This window comes from Erpetoichthys calabaricus, chromosome 9 (assembly GCF_900747795.2).
Source record: "Erpetoichthys calabaricus chromosome 9, fErpCal1.3, whole genome shotgun sequence".
Lineage (NCBI taxonomy): Eukaryota > Metazoa > Chordata > Cladistia > Polypteriformes > Polypteridae > Erpetoichthys > Erpetoichthys calabaricus.
The window spans coordinates 94,518,945-94,534,136 of NC_041402.2; the positions used below are offsets into that span (position 1 = coordinate 94,518,945).

Sequence of the window (15,192 nt, forward strand, 5' to 3'; positions counted from 1 at the left end):
GCTCTGAATGTTGTAGGGCTGTCTTGGTTGACACGTCTCTGCAACATCGCATGGACATCAGGGACAGTGCCTCTGGATTGGCAGACCGGTGTTGTGGTCCCCCTCTTTAAGAAGGGGGACCGGAGGGTGTGTTCCAACTACAGAGGGATCACACTCCTCAGCCTCCCTGGAAAAGTCTATTCGTGGGTTTTGGAGAGGAGGGTCCATCAGATACTCGAACCTCGGATTCAAGAGGAACAGTGTGGTTTTCGTCCTGGTCGCGGAACAGTGGACCAGCTCTACACCCTTAGCAGAGTCCTGGAGGGTGCATGGGAGTTCGCCCAACCAGTCTACATGTGTTTTGTGGACTTGGAAAAGTTTGACCGTGTCCCTCAAGGAATTCTGTGGGGGGTGCTCTGGGAGTATGGGGTACCGGACCCCCTGATAAGGGCTGTTCGGTACCTGTACAACCGGTGTCAGAGCTTGGTCCACATTGCAGGCAATAAGTCGAATTTGTTTCAAGTGAGAGTTGGATTCCGCCAGGGCTGCCCTTTGTCACCGATTCTGTTCATAACTTTTATGGACAGAATTTCTAGGCGCAGCCAGGGTGTTGAGGGGGTCCGGTTTGGTGGACTCAGGATTGGGTCACTGCTTTCTGCAGATGATGTTGTCCTGTTTGCTTCATCAGGCCGTGATCTTCAGCTCTCTCTGGATCAGTTCGCACCTGAGTGTGAAGCGGCTGGGATGGGAATCAGCACCTCCAAATCCGAGACCATGGTCCTCAGCCAGAAAAGGGTGGAGTGCCCTCTCAGGGTTGGGAGCGAGATCCTGCCTCAAGTGGAGCAGTTCAAATATCTCGGGGTCTTGTTCATGAGTGAGGGAAGAATGGAGCGTGAGATTGACAGGTGGATCGGTGCGGCGTCTGCAGTGATGCGGGCTCTGCATCAATCTGTCGTGGTGAAAAAGGAGCTGAGCTGTAATTTACCAGTCTATCTATGTTCCTACCCTCACCTATGGTCATGAGCTATGGGTAGTGACCGAAAGAACGAGATCGCGAATACAAGCGGCTGAAATGAGTTTCCTCCACAGGGTGTCTGGGCTCTCCCTTAAAGATAGGGTGAGAAGCTCAGTCATCCGGGAGGGGCTCAGAGTAGAGCCGCAGCTCCTCCGCATCGAGAGGAGTCAGATGAGGTGGCTCGGGCATCTGATCAGGATGCCTCCTGGACGCCTCCCTGGTGAGGTGTTCCGGGCACGTCCAACTGGGAGGAGGCCCTGGGGAAGACCCAGGTCACACTGGAGGGATTATGTCTCCCGGCTGGCCTGGGAACGCCTTGGGAAGCTCCTGGAAGAGCTAGAAAAAGTGGCCGGGGAGAGGGAAGTCTGGGTATCTCTGCTCAAGCTGCTGCCCCCGCAACCCGACCTTGGATAAGCGGAAGAGGATGGATGGATGGATGGATTTTAATGCTCATGGATCTAAGGTTGTGCTATGAACACATATTTAAACACTCTCTGATACTCTGAAAAATATCAGTCTACTGCTGTACAGTTTTTAAATTGCACAGCGATTCAAAGGTTTATCTTTCAAACACGGATACAGTAATCCCTCCTCCATCACGGGGGTTGCGTTCCAGAGCCACCCGCGAAATAAGAAAATCCGCGAAGTAGAAACCATATTTTTATATGGTTATTTTTATATTGTCATGCTTGGGTCACAGATTTGCGCAGAAACACAGGAGGTTGTAGAGAGACAGGAACGTTATTCAAACACTGCAGACAAACATTTGTCTCTTTTTCAAAAGTTTAAACTGTGCTCCATGACAAGACAGAGATGACAGTTCCGTCTCACAATTAAAAGAATGCAAACATATTTTCCTCTTCAAAGGAGTGCGCGTCAGGAGCAGAGTCTGTCAGAAAGACAGAGGAAAGCAAACAAATCAATAGGGCTGTTTGCTTTTAAATATGCGAAGCACCGCGGCACAAAGCTGTTGAAGGCGGCAGCTCACACCCCCTCCGTCAGGAGCAGGAAGAGAGAGAGAGAGAGACAGAGTTTGTTTTTCAATCAAAAATCAATACGTGCCCTTCGAGCTTTTAAGTATGCGAAGCACTGTGCAGCATGTCATTTCAGGAAGCAGCTGCACAAAAGATAGCAACGTGAAGATAATCTTTCAGCATTTTTAGACGAGCGTCCTTATCGTCTAGGTGTGCGAACAGCCCCCCTGCTCAATCCCCTACGTCAGGATCAGAGAAAGTCAGCGCAAGAGAGACAGAAAAGTAAGCCGGGTAGCTTCTCAGCCATCTGCCAATAGCGTCCCTTGTATGAAATCAACTGGGCAAACCAACTGAGGAACCATGTACCAGAAATTAAAAGACCCATTGTCCGCAGAAATCTGCGAACCAGCAAAAAATCCGCGATATATATTTAAATATGCTTACATATAAAATCCGCGATGGTGTGAAGCCGTGAAAGGCGAAGCGCGATATAGCGGGGGATTACTGTACACTAAAACTATCGAGGCAACCTTTACATCTTCCCACTGTTGACATCAGTAATGGAATTCTGGGAATGATTTCTATGGCAACAGTTAATACACTAGCCTAAGATGTCAATACCAATATGAAACCAAAATAGTGTTGTGGTAAAATATAAACAAATTTTGAACCTAGTAACAGAGAAATATACACCAAAACGGATTTCATATTTGGAATCTCTTGGTGTTGAAACCCCATATTCAATATATGGCTAGCCAGAGCTGTAACTAGAAAATGTACAATAAATTCATAAAAGTCAGCAATTCTACATTAATTTCCATTTTTTGTAGTTTGCCGACTAGCCTTTCATGATATAGCTCATCAAATACTTTCTGATAATCAAGACTAAATTATATCAAATGTGCTTGATACTTGGTGTGTGAATTCTTTTATTGTTTTATACATGTTTCAACATATTTTTCCCTTCTACTGTATGTATATTAACTAGTTTATTGTTGCTTGGTTCAGACGGATCTCATTTTGTGTGCGAGTGTGTGTGCCTTGGTAATGGCCAATGTTTGCATACTGTATTCCCAATTTTAGGATTATCCCCCGTTTAAAAAATACATATTGAAGGTTATAATATAAGTAATAATGTGCTTGACCACTCATGGGAAAATGTTATCCAACCAATGTAATAACTCACTCCAGAACCTGAATGGGATCCCACACTACTCAGTCTCAAAATGTGTCTGAATAAAATTGTTTGCACTAGGCCAATACCAAACCATATCAACCCCCACTGTCCCCACCCCATGATTAATAAAGAGAATTTGAGAATGTATTAAATTAATAAAAAAACTGCTAAACAAAACACAGATATACTGTACATACAGTATACTCTATGTAATAAATAGGAACGGCTCTACCATTTTGATGACCTAGGCAATTGCCTAGACCAGAAAAATTTGGAGGGTGGAATTTTTTTTTTTTTAACAATACTGGCCCTTACTTACAAACACTCAAAATGAACACAACTATATCCATCCATACATACATACATCCATGTATTTTCTGCACTTATCCAGATCTGGGTCGCAGGGGCAGCAGTCTAAGCAATGATGGCTAGACATTGTCATGGAGAAATTTTCTTCAGAAAAAACAAGCAGAGTCTTCAGATAGGTAGTCAGAATTTAGACTTTATTGCAGAGCATAGGAAATCATTGCAGAGCATATAAAGCCGGCTCAGTTCATGAAATGAGCCCAGTGTATTGGGTGTGGCTCGTTTTTATTTCAGTTATAATCACAAAACATCCCCATTTCATACATATTTCTCGCCATCCACTTTACATGTTATCTTCATAATAATGGACTTGTGCTGTACCTGTTTTCATAACAATTACCTTGCCTTGTAAACTTCTTTCCCCTAATAATCATTCATCTTTTCATAACAATCATTAGGACTCAAAGGCTGTTCTTTCTGCCTGGCTCAAAGATGACCATCACCTAATCATTTACATTCCTAACATTCTTACATTCCTAATCTTGAGCTAAGAAAAATTAGTGGCCTTTTAATTAATCAATACTTATCATTAAGTTGGAACCAGGATGGCCCACATATGTGAAACTGAACTGTTCAATTAATAATTACGTGTTGCACCAGCATCCCTTAAGACTAAAATTATAGGCAGCTGTTCTGGTAAGTACAGCGCTTCACTGATAAGGGCTAAGCTGCTGGAACTGGAAGCAGGCTGGCAGCCTTAAGCAGACAAGCACAGTGCTTTGTAAAAGGAAAAAATACAAACCTTTACTAATTAACCATTAAATTCTTGTATTGCTCACCTGATATAATATGTTTTGCTTTAAGTTGATTAATTAAGATATTCATAAGCCTCGCTATATAAACTTTAATGCAATTTAAAAATGTTTAAGTTTAAAATGTTTATGCACTAGTGCTCAAGATTGATTAGTTTTTTTTTTTTTTTAAGATTAAGGGACTTTAAGGCTTTTAGAAACTTGTTTAATCTTTTGTTAGCCAGAAGACTCAGCAGAGATACCATCATCCATCCATCCATTATCCAACCCGCTGAATCCGAACACAGGGTCACGGGGGTCTGCTGGAGCCAATCCCAGCCAACACAGGGCACAAGGCAGGAACCAATCCCGGGCAGGGTGCCAACCCACCGCAGGACGAGATACCATTATCCAAAACAAAATAAAATCAGCGGCATGTAAAATAATTGTGCCTGTCTAAGCCACTTAAAAAGATGCTGAGCATCTCATTTTAATAGTCAATAGTTCTAAAACCAGTAACAAGGCACATTGATACTTAGTATAAATTTCAACAACATCCCTTTCCCTGCCACTTTTTCCATCTCCTCAGGGGAGATTCCAAGGCATTTCCAGGCCAGATGAGAGATATAATCTCTCCAGTGTGTTCTGGGTCTGCCCAGAGGTCTCCTCCTAGTTAGACATGCCCAAAACACCTCCCCAGGGAGGCATCCAGGAGACATTCTAATTAGATTCCCAAACCACCTCAACTGACTCCTTTTGATGTGGACGAGCAGTGGCTCAACTTTGGGCTTCTCTCAAATGTCTGTGCTTCTCACCCAACCTCTAAGGCTGAGACCAGATACTCTGTGAAGGAAACTCATTTTTAACTCTTTTATCCGTAATCTAGTTCTTTCAGGCAGTACCCACAGCTTGTGACTATATGTGAGAGTAGGAATGTAGACTAACAGGTAAATCAAGAGCTTCGCCTCAACTGACCAATGCAACGTCTGCATCACTGAGGATGACACTCCGATCTCCGAACTCTGACATAGACATTCTCAGGAAGGCTGAGAAGTGTGATCCCCTTTTTCCTTAAAGATTGGGAATATCACCCCAGTTTGCACTCAATAACTTCTATAAACCACATGGGTAAAGCTCTGCTTCTACCTCCAGAACCAGCTGACAGTTTGTCAGAATCGCATCAAGATCGACTAAAATTAGTTTTCCATGGCCTCACCAAACTCCTCCCACAATGAGTTTTTGCTTCCGCAACTGCCATTACTGCGCTGTGCTTGACCTGTTTGTACCTATCGACTGCCTCTGGAATCCCTAAAGCTAACCAGGCTTGAAAGGCCTTCTTCTTCACTCTGATGACTCCCTTTACTGCTGGTTTCCACTACCAGGTAAGGGAATTACTGCCTCAACAGGCACCAATGACCTTATGTCCACAGCTCTAAGCATCTACCTCAGCAAAGAGTTCACGAAACATGGCACATTTGGGTTCAATGTCCCCAGTCTCCCTTGGAATGCAAAAGAAATTCATACAGAAGTCGGAGATCGAAGTTCCAGATGGAGGTATATGCCAAACGTTTCGCCAAATGCCATCTGATCCAACTAACAGCAAGGTACTGGTCATGTGACAGCTCAGCTGCTTTCTTCACCTGAGTGTCCTAGACATATGGTCATAGATCTGATGACAACTTCAAAATTGGTCATTGAGTTATTGCATAGGGTGTTGTGGTGTCAAGTACACTTATGAGCACCCTTATGCTTCAACCTGATGTTTATTATGGATAAACAGTGACTAGCACAGAAGTCCAATAACAAAGTACGATTCTGGTTCAGCCCATGTAGGCTGTTCCTCCCAATCAAATACTTCCAGGTTTCACTGTTGTTGCCAATGTGAGCGCTAAAGTCCACCAGTAGAATGTTAGAGTTTTCATTGCCATTGCCTTCCAACACACTAATCGAATACAATCTTTTGACTCCCAGTAATCCTAATATATTATTTTATATCATTTTCACATTTAGGGATGTTTGGTCTTTCAAAGACGGATGGTCTTTCAAATACCAGGATGCACAGCATTCAGGATCATACACACTCACTTTACACTAAACATTCTTGTTTCTTTATTTTCTTCAGGTTTGTAGTTTTGCTTTTGTTTTAATACTGCTTTCCTTTCAGCAGATGAGTTCTTTATCTTATTTTTCATCTTTATTTTGGGTTCCTTAATACATACCAAATACCTACAAAAAAAATGGTTCCAGGATGCTAGGATTTGACACAGAGTTGTGAAAAACGCCATATCTGAAGCTGACAAATAAAAAGAAAAAGTTAAAGTGGGCAAAAGAATACAGAATTTGGACAGAAGATGGAGTCGTCTTCTCCATGTTGCAGAAGACACTGGTATTTGTTCTGTATTTAAGGAAGATGCCAACTGAGGACCTGAAAGGCATAGAACAAATTCTGAAGTCCTTATCCTGTTATGCAGTTGCCCATCTGGGTCTTCCCCTTCTTTTTCTATCCTGGTTATGTCCAGTTTATTCTGTTTTCTAAAGACAGTAATAGATACTTTTGTTTGAAATCTTCACTTTCTTGGAAGTCTGTCACGTGGAATAACCTTCATTCTGGTAAAAGAAGTTTAGCATGTTTATCAAGAAAGCTGTTTCATGTTAGCCATTTTTTAACCCAGAACTGAACTTTAGAAATGCCCATAACTTGCAGCTTAACTGAACAGAATATCAGGTTTCATCAGTACTTATACAACTACAGTGGTTTCTCTAATAACCAGTTAGCATTTATACATGACTAATTAAGAATAAGCTAAAAGAGTTTACCACTAAAACATGGTTTCTGAAAATTGGGCTTGCCATCACATGTGAGGTATAAATAAAATAGCAGTCATTTCAAGCAGTAAAAGCCATTAGCAACACTTATTAGAACACTCTAGATGAAAACAGGCCATTTGGCCCAACAAAGCTCACCAGTCCTATCAATTTAATTCTTCTAAAAAAACATCAAGTCCAGTTTTGAAAGTCCCTAAAGTCTTACCGCCTACCACACTACTTGGTAGCTTATTCCAAGTGTCTGTGGTCCTCTGTGTAAATAAAATTTTTGTGTGAAATTTACCCTTAACAAGTTTCCGTGTTCCTTTATTCTTGATGAACTCATTTTAAAATAACAGTCTCGATCCACTGTACTAATTCCCTTTATAATTTCAACAACTTCAATCATGTCACCTCTTAATCTTCTTTTGCTTAAACTGAAAAGGTTCAGCTCTTTTAATCTTTCCTCATAATTCATCCTCTGTAGCCCTGGAATGAGCATAGTTGCTGTTCTCTGGACCTTTTCTAGCACTGTTATGTCCTTTTTTTATCCTGGAGGCCAAAATTGTACACAATACTCCAAATGAGGAGTCGGCAGTGCATTATAAAGTTTGAGCAGAACCTACTTGGACTTGTGTTCTACACAGCATGATGTATAACCCAGGTCTTAGTGGCTTCTGAACACTGTCTGGAAGTTGATAGTGTAGAATCCACTACGACTCCTAAATCCCTCTCATAAGGTGTTCTTTCGATTTTCAGACCTCCCATTGTGTATTCAAACCTAACATTTTTACTTCATATGTGTAATACAGTACTTTACTTTAGTGATATTAAATCTGCCCAAGCCTGTGTGCTGTCCAAGTCCCTCTGTAATGATTTACTGAATTCTAGTTTATCTGTCAATCCACCTGTCTTGTTACCACCTGCAAACTTAACCAGCTTGTTATTTATATACAGTAGTTATCCAAATCATTTATATACAGAATATTAAAACCTAGCACTGAACCACGTGGAACACCACATTTAACATCTGCCAATTCTGATAAGGTATCTTGTATTATCACCCTCTGCCTCCTGTGTCTGAGCCAATTCTGCACCCATCTAAAAATATCACCCTGAAGTCACACTTCTTTTAGGTTGAGGCCCAACCTCTCATGTAGCACCTTATCAAATGATTTCTGAATGTTCAGATAAATATCATAAGCTCCACTTTGATCATACTCTTTTGTTGCTTTCTCATAGAATTCCAGCATGCTAGTAAAATATGGCCTCCCTCTTCTGAACACATGCTGACTGTTCAGAAAAACTCCTGTACTTGCCATATGCTGCTCAATCTCATCCTTAATAATTCCCTGCATCAATTTTCCTGTGATACGGGTTAAGCTTACTGGCCTATAGTTGCTTGGATCTGCCTTGTCACCCTTTTTATATAACAAGATAATACAGTATTTGCCATTTTACAGTCCTTCGGAATTTCCCCAGTGTGCAGTGACTTCCTAAAAATATGTGTCAAGGATTTACAGATGTACTCGCTAACCTCCTCAAGAAATGAAGGGTAGATATTATGTGGTCCTGGAGATATGTTTGACTTCAGCCTATTTAATCTGAGCGATACTTCTCCCTCTACAATTTCCCAACCAATCCGTACCTCTTTAGTAGTACCATTTACCACTGGGAGGTTATCCACTTCCTCACTTCTGAAGACCTCAGAGAAATGCTTACTAAGAGCATCCACTATTTCACTGTCTGTATTTTTAATCCTCTTTACTATTCCTAATGCACTAATGCACTGATTTTTTTACTTCTAAAATATTGAAAGAATCTCTCTGGGTCATCTTTTGCCTTATCTGCTATGTTCCTTTCCTATTGTCTTTTAGCCTCCCTAATATCCTTCTAAACGTTGCCCAAATGTTGTCATATGCCCACATTGGAGATATTAGTCTTATACGCTTTATACAACTGTTTTTTTCCCTTGTATCTTCTTTTTTAACCCACTGTGGAGTATTTAAAAATTTGCTATTAATTCCAAATTTACATATGCACTTGTCCTGGATTGCATGCAAAACATTATTAAACCTGTTGCACTGTGCCTTAACTGTCTCCACACTTAAAAGCTTAACCCAGTCTACCCTCCTTAGACATCACTGCATTTGCTCAAAATTTGCCCTACCAAAGTTAAACTTAACAATTTTAGTGTATGCATCTAAACTCTTACAAAACACTGAGAATTGTATTATATTTTGGTCACTTGACTGTAGTGGTTCAATCACCTCTACACCTTCAATTCTATCCTGATTATTACAAAACACTAAATCCAGACACGCTTCACTCCACGTTGGTGCGTTAACATACTGTGTTAAAAAACAATCACTGATTACTTTTAAAAACTCCTGCTCTTGAGCTCCGCTAGTTGCAAGGTTATCCCAGTTAATATCTGGAACAGTGGACAGTTTTTTTCCCTGGGGGCTATTTTTGGCAATGATTTTTTTCAAGTTACAATATCTACCCTATTGTAGTCTGAAATCATAGCAAGGTTGTATGTCCTCTCTGTTACTCACAATTGTATCTTTGTGATTTGTGTTTATCAGGAGAACATCTTTGTTTTTCTGTGGACAGCAGGATATAAATGCAATATGGAAGATTTCCTATTTTTATTGCAACAAGCTCTTTTGGAGGCTGTGACTTATTATTTCTTAGTGTTTCCAACGTTCCCCCATATAGTATGTACAAAAATGGCCTCTGACTTCATTATTTGCACATAATCCAGTGGACATATCCAAGACAACCTTCATAAATAACCTGGTTCTTTTCAAGTGCACCACTTGGAGCTTTTTCCATATAAATATAAAAAATCCATCTATTGGAAAGAACATTCTCCTTTGAAAGATAACAGAGGGATGTGGGATGAACAACAAGGGCAGTTGCTGAACTTGTCTATCCCAAACATCCTTTATGGCTGCTATCTTGTCTTTTTCCCTACATACTCTAAACTCTTTGTTATCAAAGCATATGAAAAGGGAAAGGATGTGAGATGTTTCGAAAAACATTGTGTCTGAGAATGTTACCATACAAGAATCAGCATTCTTAAGCCTTGTTGTTTCTTCACATTTAGACTGGTACACTCTTGGCAGAATCAGTAACCCTGACTTTTTGTAGGCTTTTTTATGATCACATTTACATATATCTTTACAATTTTCACCATAAACTTACCTCACCTTTAGGTTTGTCATCTAGAGAATCATGTTTAGTACTGGTAAGATGTACAGCTGATTTTATGTTTGTGTTTGGTGGGGCCTGAAACTAATATGATTGCATTTTCAGAGTTAAGTCTCCCTTTTTCTCATTTTTGGAAGTGAGTGTGTCTCCTGTATTTAGGTTAGTGACTGGTACTCGTTGAATTTGGGATACTTTAGAAGGATCATCCTCAGGAAAATCACTGTCATCAGATTAGAATACTACGTTACCACAATATTATCAGTTGCATACTGTATATATCCTCCTCACTGTCAATGAGGCATATTTCCAGCAATAAAAGCATTCTAGCAGTAAATATCATTCTAGCATTAATTTTTCAACATCAAAGAACAGCAGAGATACATGCACTGGTATAAGAGAAAAAGAAATGATTCAGAAGCTTCTGTCCTCCATGTTTATACTCTTGCCCCATACCTATGTTCTACAAGCTAAAACTAGGTTTCCTTGTGGATTGGTATGGTGGGGCTGACAAAAAGAGTGCGAGAAAGCCATGATTTTCATATGAACCATCAGATGCTACCAAGAACTTGACTGTTAAAAGCAACAATGTGGCAACGTTGTGGCCTCTGGCTGTTGGTATGTGATTGTGAGGGGGAGAGAAAAGGAGAGGTGTCAGTTTTTGCAAAGACTTGTGTATATGTATATAAACAATTACATATCTGTGCATAACAGCCAGTTTTCATATGTGTACAGATTTTTGGAAGGGATAGTGAAATGCCCCAACACTCAACACCAGTAACAGAATCAAAACATATAACAATCTGTTGCATTTAATTTTGCTTTACAGTTAGTGTCTCTGAAACCCCAAAGAAAGAGAACTTGATATAATTTTCAATATAAAACATTTAAAACAAGTCAAACATTTTTATACACAGGTAAATTAAGCATTATAAGTAACTGCTTTCATAATCAGTTGGTGGTATGGCAAAAAACCCATTTCACAGTATAATTGAACATTCTGGTGGTTTAGGTAGATACAGGTTTAATGTATTTGTGTATACTTTTCAGACAAAAACATATTTTTAACAAATAACAAATGTACTAATGATTAATTGTCAAAATATTGGTTAAAACTCTCTGCTATCCATCCATCCATCCATTCTCTTCCGCTTATCCGAGGTCGGGTCGCGGGGGCAGCAGCTTGAGCAGAGATGCCCAGACTTCCCTCTCCCCGGCCACTTCTTCTAGCTCTTCCGGGAGAATCCTGAGGCGTTCCCAGGCCAGCCGGGAGACATAGTCCCTCCAGCGTGTCCTGGGTCTTCCCCGGGGGCCTCCTCCCGGTTGGACGTGCCCGGAACACCTCACCAGGGAGGCGTCCAGGAGGCATCCTGATCAGATGCCGAGCCACCTCATCTGACTCCTCTCGATGCGGAGGAGCAGCGGCTCTACTCTGAGCCCCTCCCGGATGACTGAGCTTCTCACCCTATCTTTAAGGGAGAGCCCAGACACCCTGCGGAGGAAACTCATTTCATCCGCTTGTATTCGCGATCTCGTTCTTTCGGTCACTACCCATAGCTCATGACCATAGGTGAGGGTAGGAACATAGATCGACCGGTAAATTGAGAGCTTTGCCTTATGGCTCAGCTCCTTTTTTACCACGACAGACCGATGCAGAGCCCGCATCACTGCGGACGCCGTACCGATCCGCCTGTCGATCTCACACTCCATTCTTCCCTCACTCGTGAACAAGACCCCGAGATACTTGAACTCCTCCACTTGAGGCAGGATCTCGCTCCCAACCCTGAGAGGGCACTCCACCCTTCTCCGGCTGAGGACCGTGGTCTCGGATTTGGAGGTGCTGATTCCCATCCCAGCCGCTTCACACTCAGCTGCGAACTGATCCAGAGAGAGCTGAAGATCACGGCCTGATGAAGCAAACAGGACAACATCATCTGCAAAAAGCAGTGACCCAATCCTGAGTCCACCAAACCGGACCCCCTCAACACCCTGGCTGTGCCTAGAAATTCTGTCCATAAAAGTTATGAACAGAATCGGTGACAAAGGGCAGCCCTGGCGGAGTCCAACTCTCACTGGAAACGGGTTCGACTTACTGCCGGCAATGCGGACCAAGCTCTGACACCGGTTGTACAGGGACCGAACCGCCCTTATCAGGGGGTCCGATACTCCATACTCCCGGAGCACCCCCAACAGGATCCCCCGAGGAACACGGTCGAACGCCTTTTCCAAGTCCACAAAACACATGTAGACTGGTTGGGCGAACTCCCATGCACCCTCCAGGACTCTGCTAAGGGTGTAGAGCTGGTCCACTGTTCCGCGACCAGGACGAAAACCACACTGTTCCTCCTGAATCCGAGGTTCGACTATCCGACGGACCCTCCTCTCCAGAACCCCCGAATAGACTTTTCCAGGAAGGCTGAGGAGTGTGATCCCTCTGTAGTTGGAACACACCCTCCGGTCCCCCTTCTTAAAGAGGGGGACCACCACCCCGGTCTGCCAATCCAGAGGCACTGTCCCTGATGTCCATGCGATGTTGTAGAGACGTGTCAACCAAGACAGCCCTACAACATCCAGAGACTTGAGGAACTCTGGGCGTATCTCATCCACCCCCAGGGCCCTGCCACCAAGGAGTTTTTTGACCACCTCGGTGACCTCAGTCCCAGAGATGGGGAAGCCCACCTCCGAGTCCCCAGGCTCTGCTTCCTCATTGGAAGGCATGTTATTGGGATTGAGGAGGTCTTCGAAGTACTCCCCCCACCGACCCACAACGTCCCAAGTCGAGATCAGCAGCGCACCATCACTACCATATACAGTGTTGACACTGCACTGCTTCCCCCTTCTGAGACGCCGGACGGTGGACCAGAATCTCCTCGAAGCCGTCCGAAAATCATTCTCCATGGCCTCCCCAAACTCCTCCCATGCCCGAGTTTTTGCCTCAGCAACCACCGAAGCTGCATTCCGCTTGGCCTGCCGGTACCTATCAGCTGCCTCCAGAGTTCCACAGGACAAAAGGGACCGGTAGGACTCCTTCTTCAGCTTGACGGCATCCCTCACCGCCGGTGTCCATCAACGGGTTCGGGGATTGCCGCCACGACAGGCACCGACCACCTTACGGCCACAGCTCCGGTCAGCCGCCTCAACAATAGAGGCACGGAACATGGCCCATTCGGACTCAATGTCCCCCACCTCCCTCGGGATGTGGTCGAAGTTCTGCCGGAGGTGGGAGTTGAAGCTACTTCTGATAGGGGGCTCTGCCAGACGTTCCCAGCAGACCCTCACAACACGTTTGGGCCTACCAGGCCTGACCGGCATCCTCCCCCACCATCGAAGCCAACTCATCACCAGGTGGTGATCAGTTGATAGCTCCGCCCCTCTCTTTACCTGAGTGTCCAAGACATGTGGCCGCAAGTCCGACGACACGACCACAAAGTCGATCATCGAACTGAGGCCTAGGGTGTCCTGGTGCCAAGTGCACATATGAACACCCCTATGCTTGAACATGGTGTTCGTTATGGACAATCCGTGACGAGCACAGAAGTCCAATAACAAAACACCACTCGGGTTCTGATCGGGGGGGCCATTCCTCCCAATCACGCCCTTCCAGGTCTCACTGTCATTGCCCACGTGAGCATTGAAGTCCCCCAGCAGTACGAGGGAGTCCCCAGAAGGTATGCCCTCTAGCACACCCCCTAGGGACTCCAGAAAGGGTGGGTACTCTGAACTGCCGTTCGGTGCATACGCACAAACAACAGTTAGGACCCGTCCCCCTCTCGTCTACCAGGGTAAACCCCAATGTACAGGCTCCAAGTCGGGGGGCAATAAGTATACCCACACCCGCTCAGCGCCTCTCACCGGGGGCAACTCCAGAGTGGTAGAGAGTCCAGCCCCTCTCAAAGAGATTGGTTCCAGAGTCCAAGCTGTGCGTTGAGGTGAGCCCGACTATATCTAGCCTGAACCTCTCAACCTCACACAGAAGCTTAGGCTCCTTCCCCTTCAGAGAGGTGACATTCCACGTCCCAAGAGCCAGCTTCTGTAGCCGAGGATCGGACCGCCAAGGTCCCCGCCTTCGGCCACCACCCAACTCACACTGCACCCGACCTCCTTGGCCCCTCCCATAGGTGGTGAGCCTGCTACTGAAGCAGATTTGATAGCAGGTATTGCCTTCCGTGAAAGGATATATTTACAGGTTTTTGCTCTCTCACTCACACTGCCAGTACTGCTAGTACTCAGCTTTTTCCTATTCTGTCTTTCTGTTTGCATCAGCTTGCATCAACTGGGTAACATGCTTAACGGGGTAGGCTCACTTATTATACACAGCTTAAAAACAAGGTCATACACAAAGATATTAATTTTAGGACACTTGTACACAGACAGAAAATTACATTTATAAATTCCTTTACCATGTACAGATTTACACACTTTGAGCTATACATGTAATTGTGTTCACAGGTTTTTCACCCATTTTTAACATTTGGGTAAAATGTTTTTATGAAATCAGTACCGGAAGAAGAATTTGATTCTGTGTAATAGATCAACTGGTATTTTGTCCACTCTTAGTTTTCATGCATTTTAGTGTGTGGATAAAAGCAAATGTGTTTAGTATGAATTCCTAACTTGAGTCCACTGTTATCAGAAGTGAATTCAAACAAGTTACTTTGATAATTTGTATGTTACTTTGGGTCAGTCATTTTGTTCTACCAAAGAAAACAAGGATTTACTTATTAGATATCCACAGCGTGGTCAAGTTGGTATTTTGTGTTGGATTTCCAGGAAAATTACTAGGATGCTGAGTTTTAATGAAATGTAGTAAATAGATGGATAAATGCATACATTGAATATATTCTGTTACTAAATATTCAACCTTAATCTTTCTTTCTTTCTTTCTTTCTTTCTTTCTTTCTTTCTTTCTTTCTTTCTTTCTTTCTTTCTTTC

At 43.2% G+C, this 15,192-nt stretch overlaps 1 protein-coding gene across 1 annotated transcript in view; it reads left to right on the forward strand.

The window, feature by feature from the left end:
• The window catches only part of LOC114657583 (transient receptor potential cation channel subfamily V member 6-like), an 83,263-nt gene that overhangs the window by 55,485 nt on the left and 12,586 nt on the right, over window positions 1-15,192 (forward strand). The window lies entirely within an intron of this gene.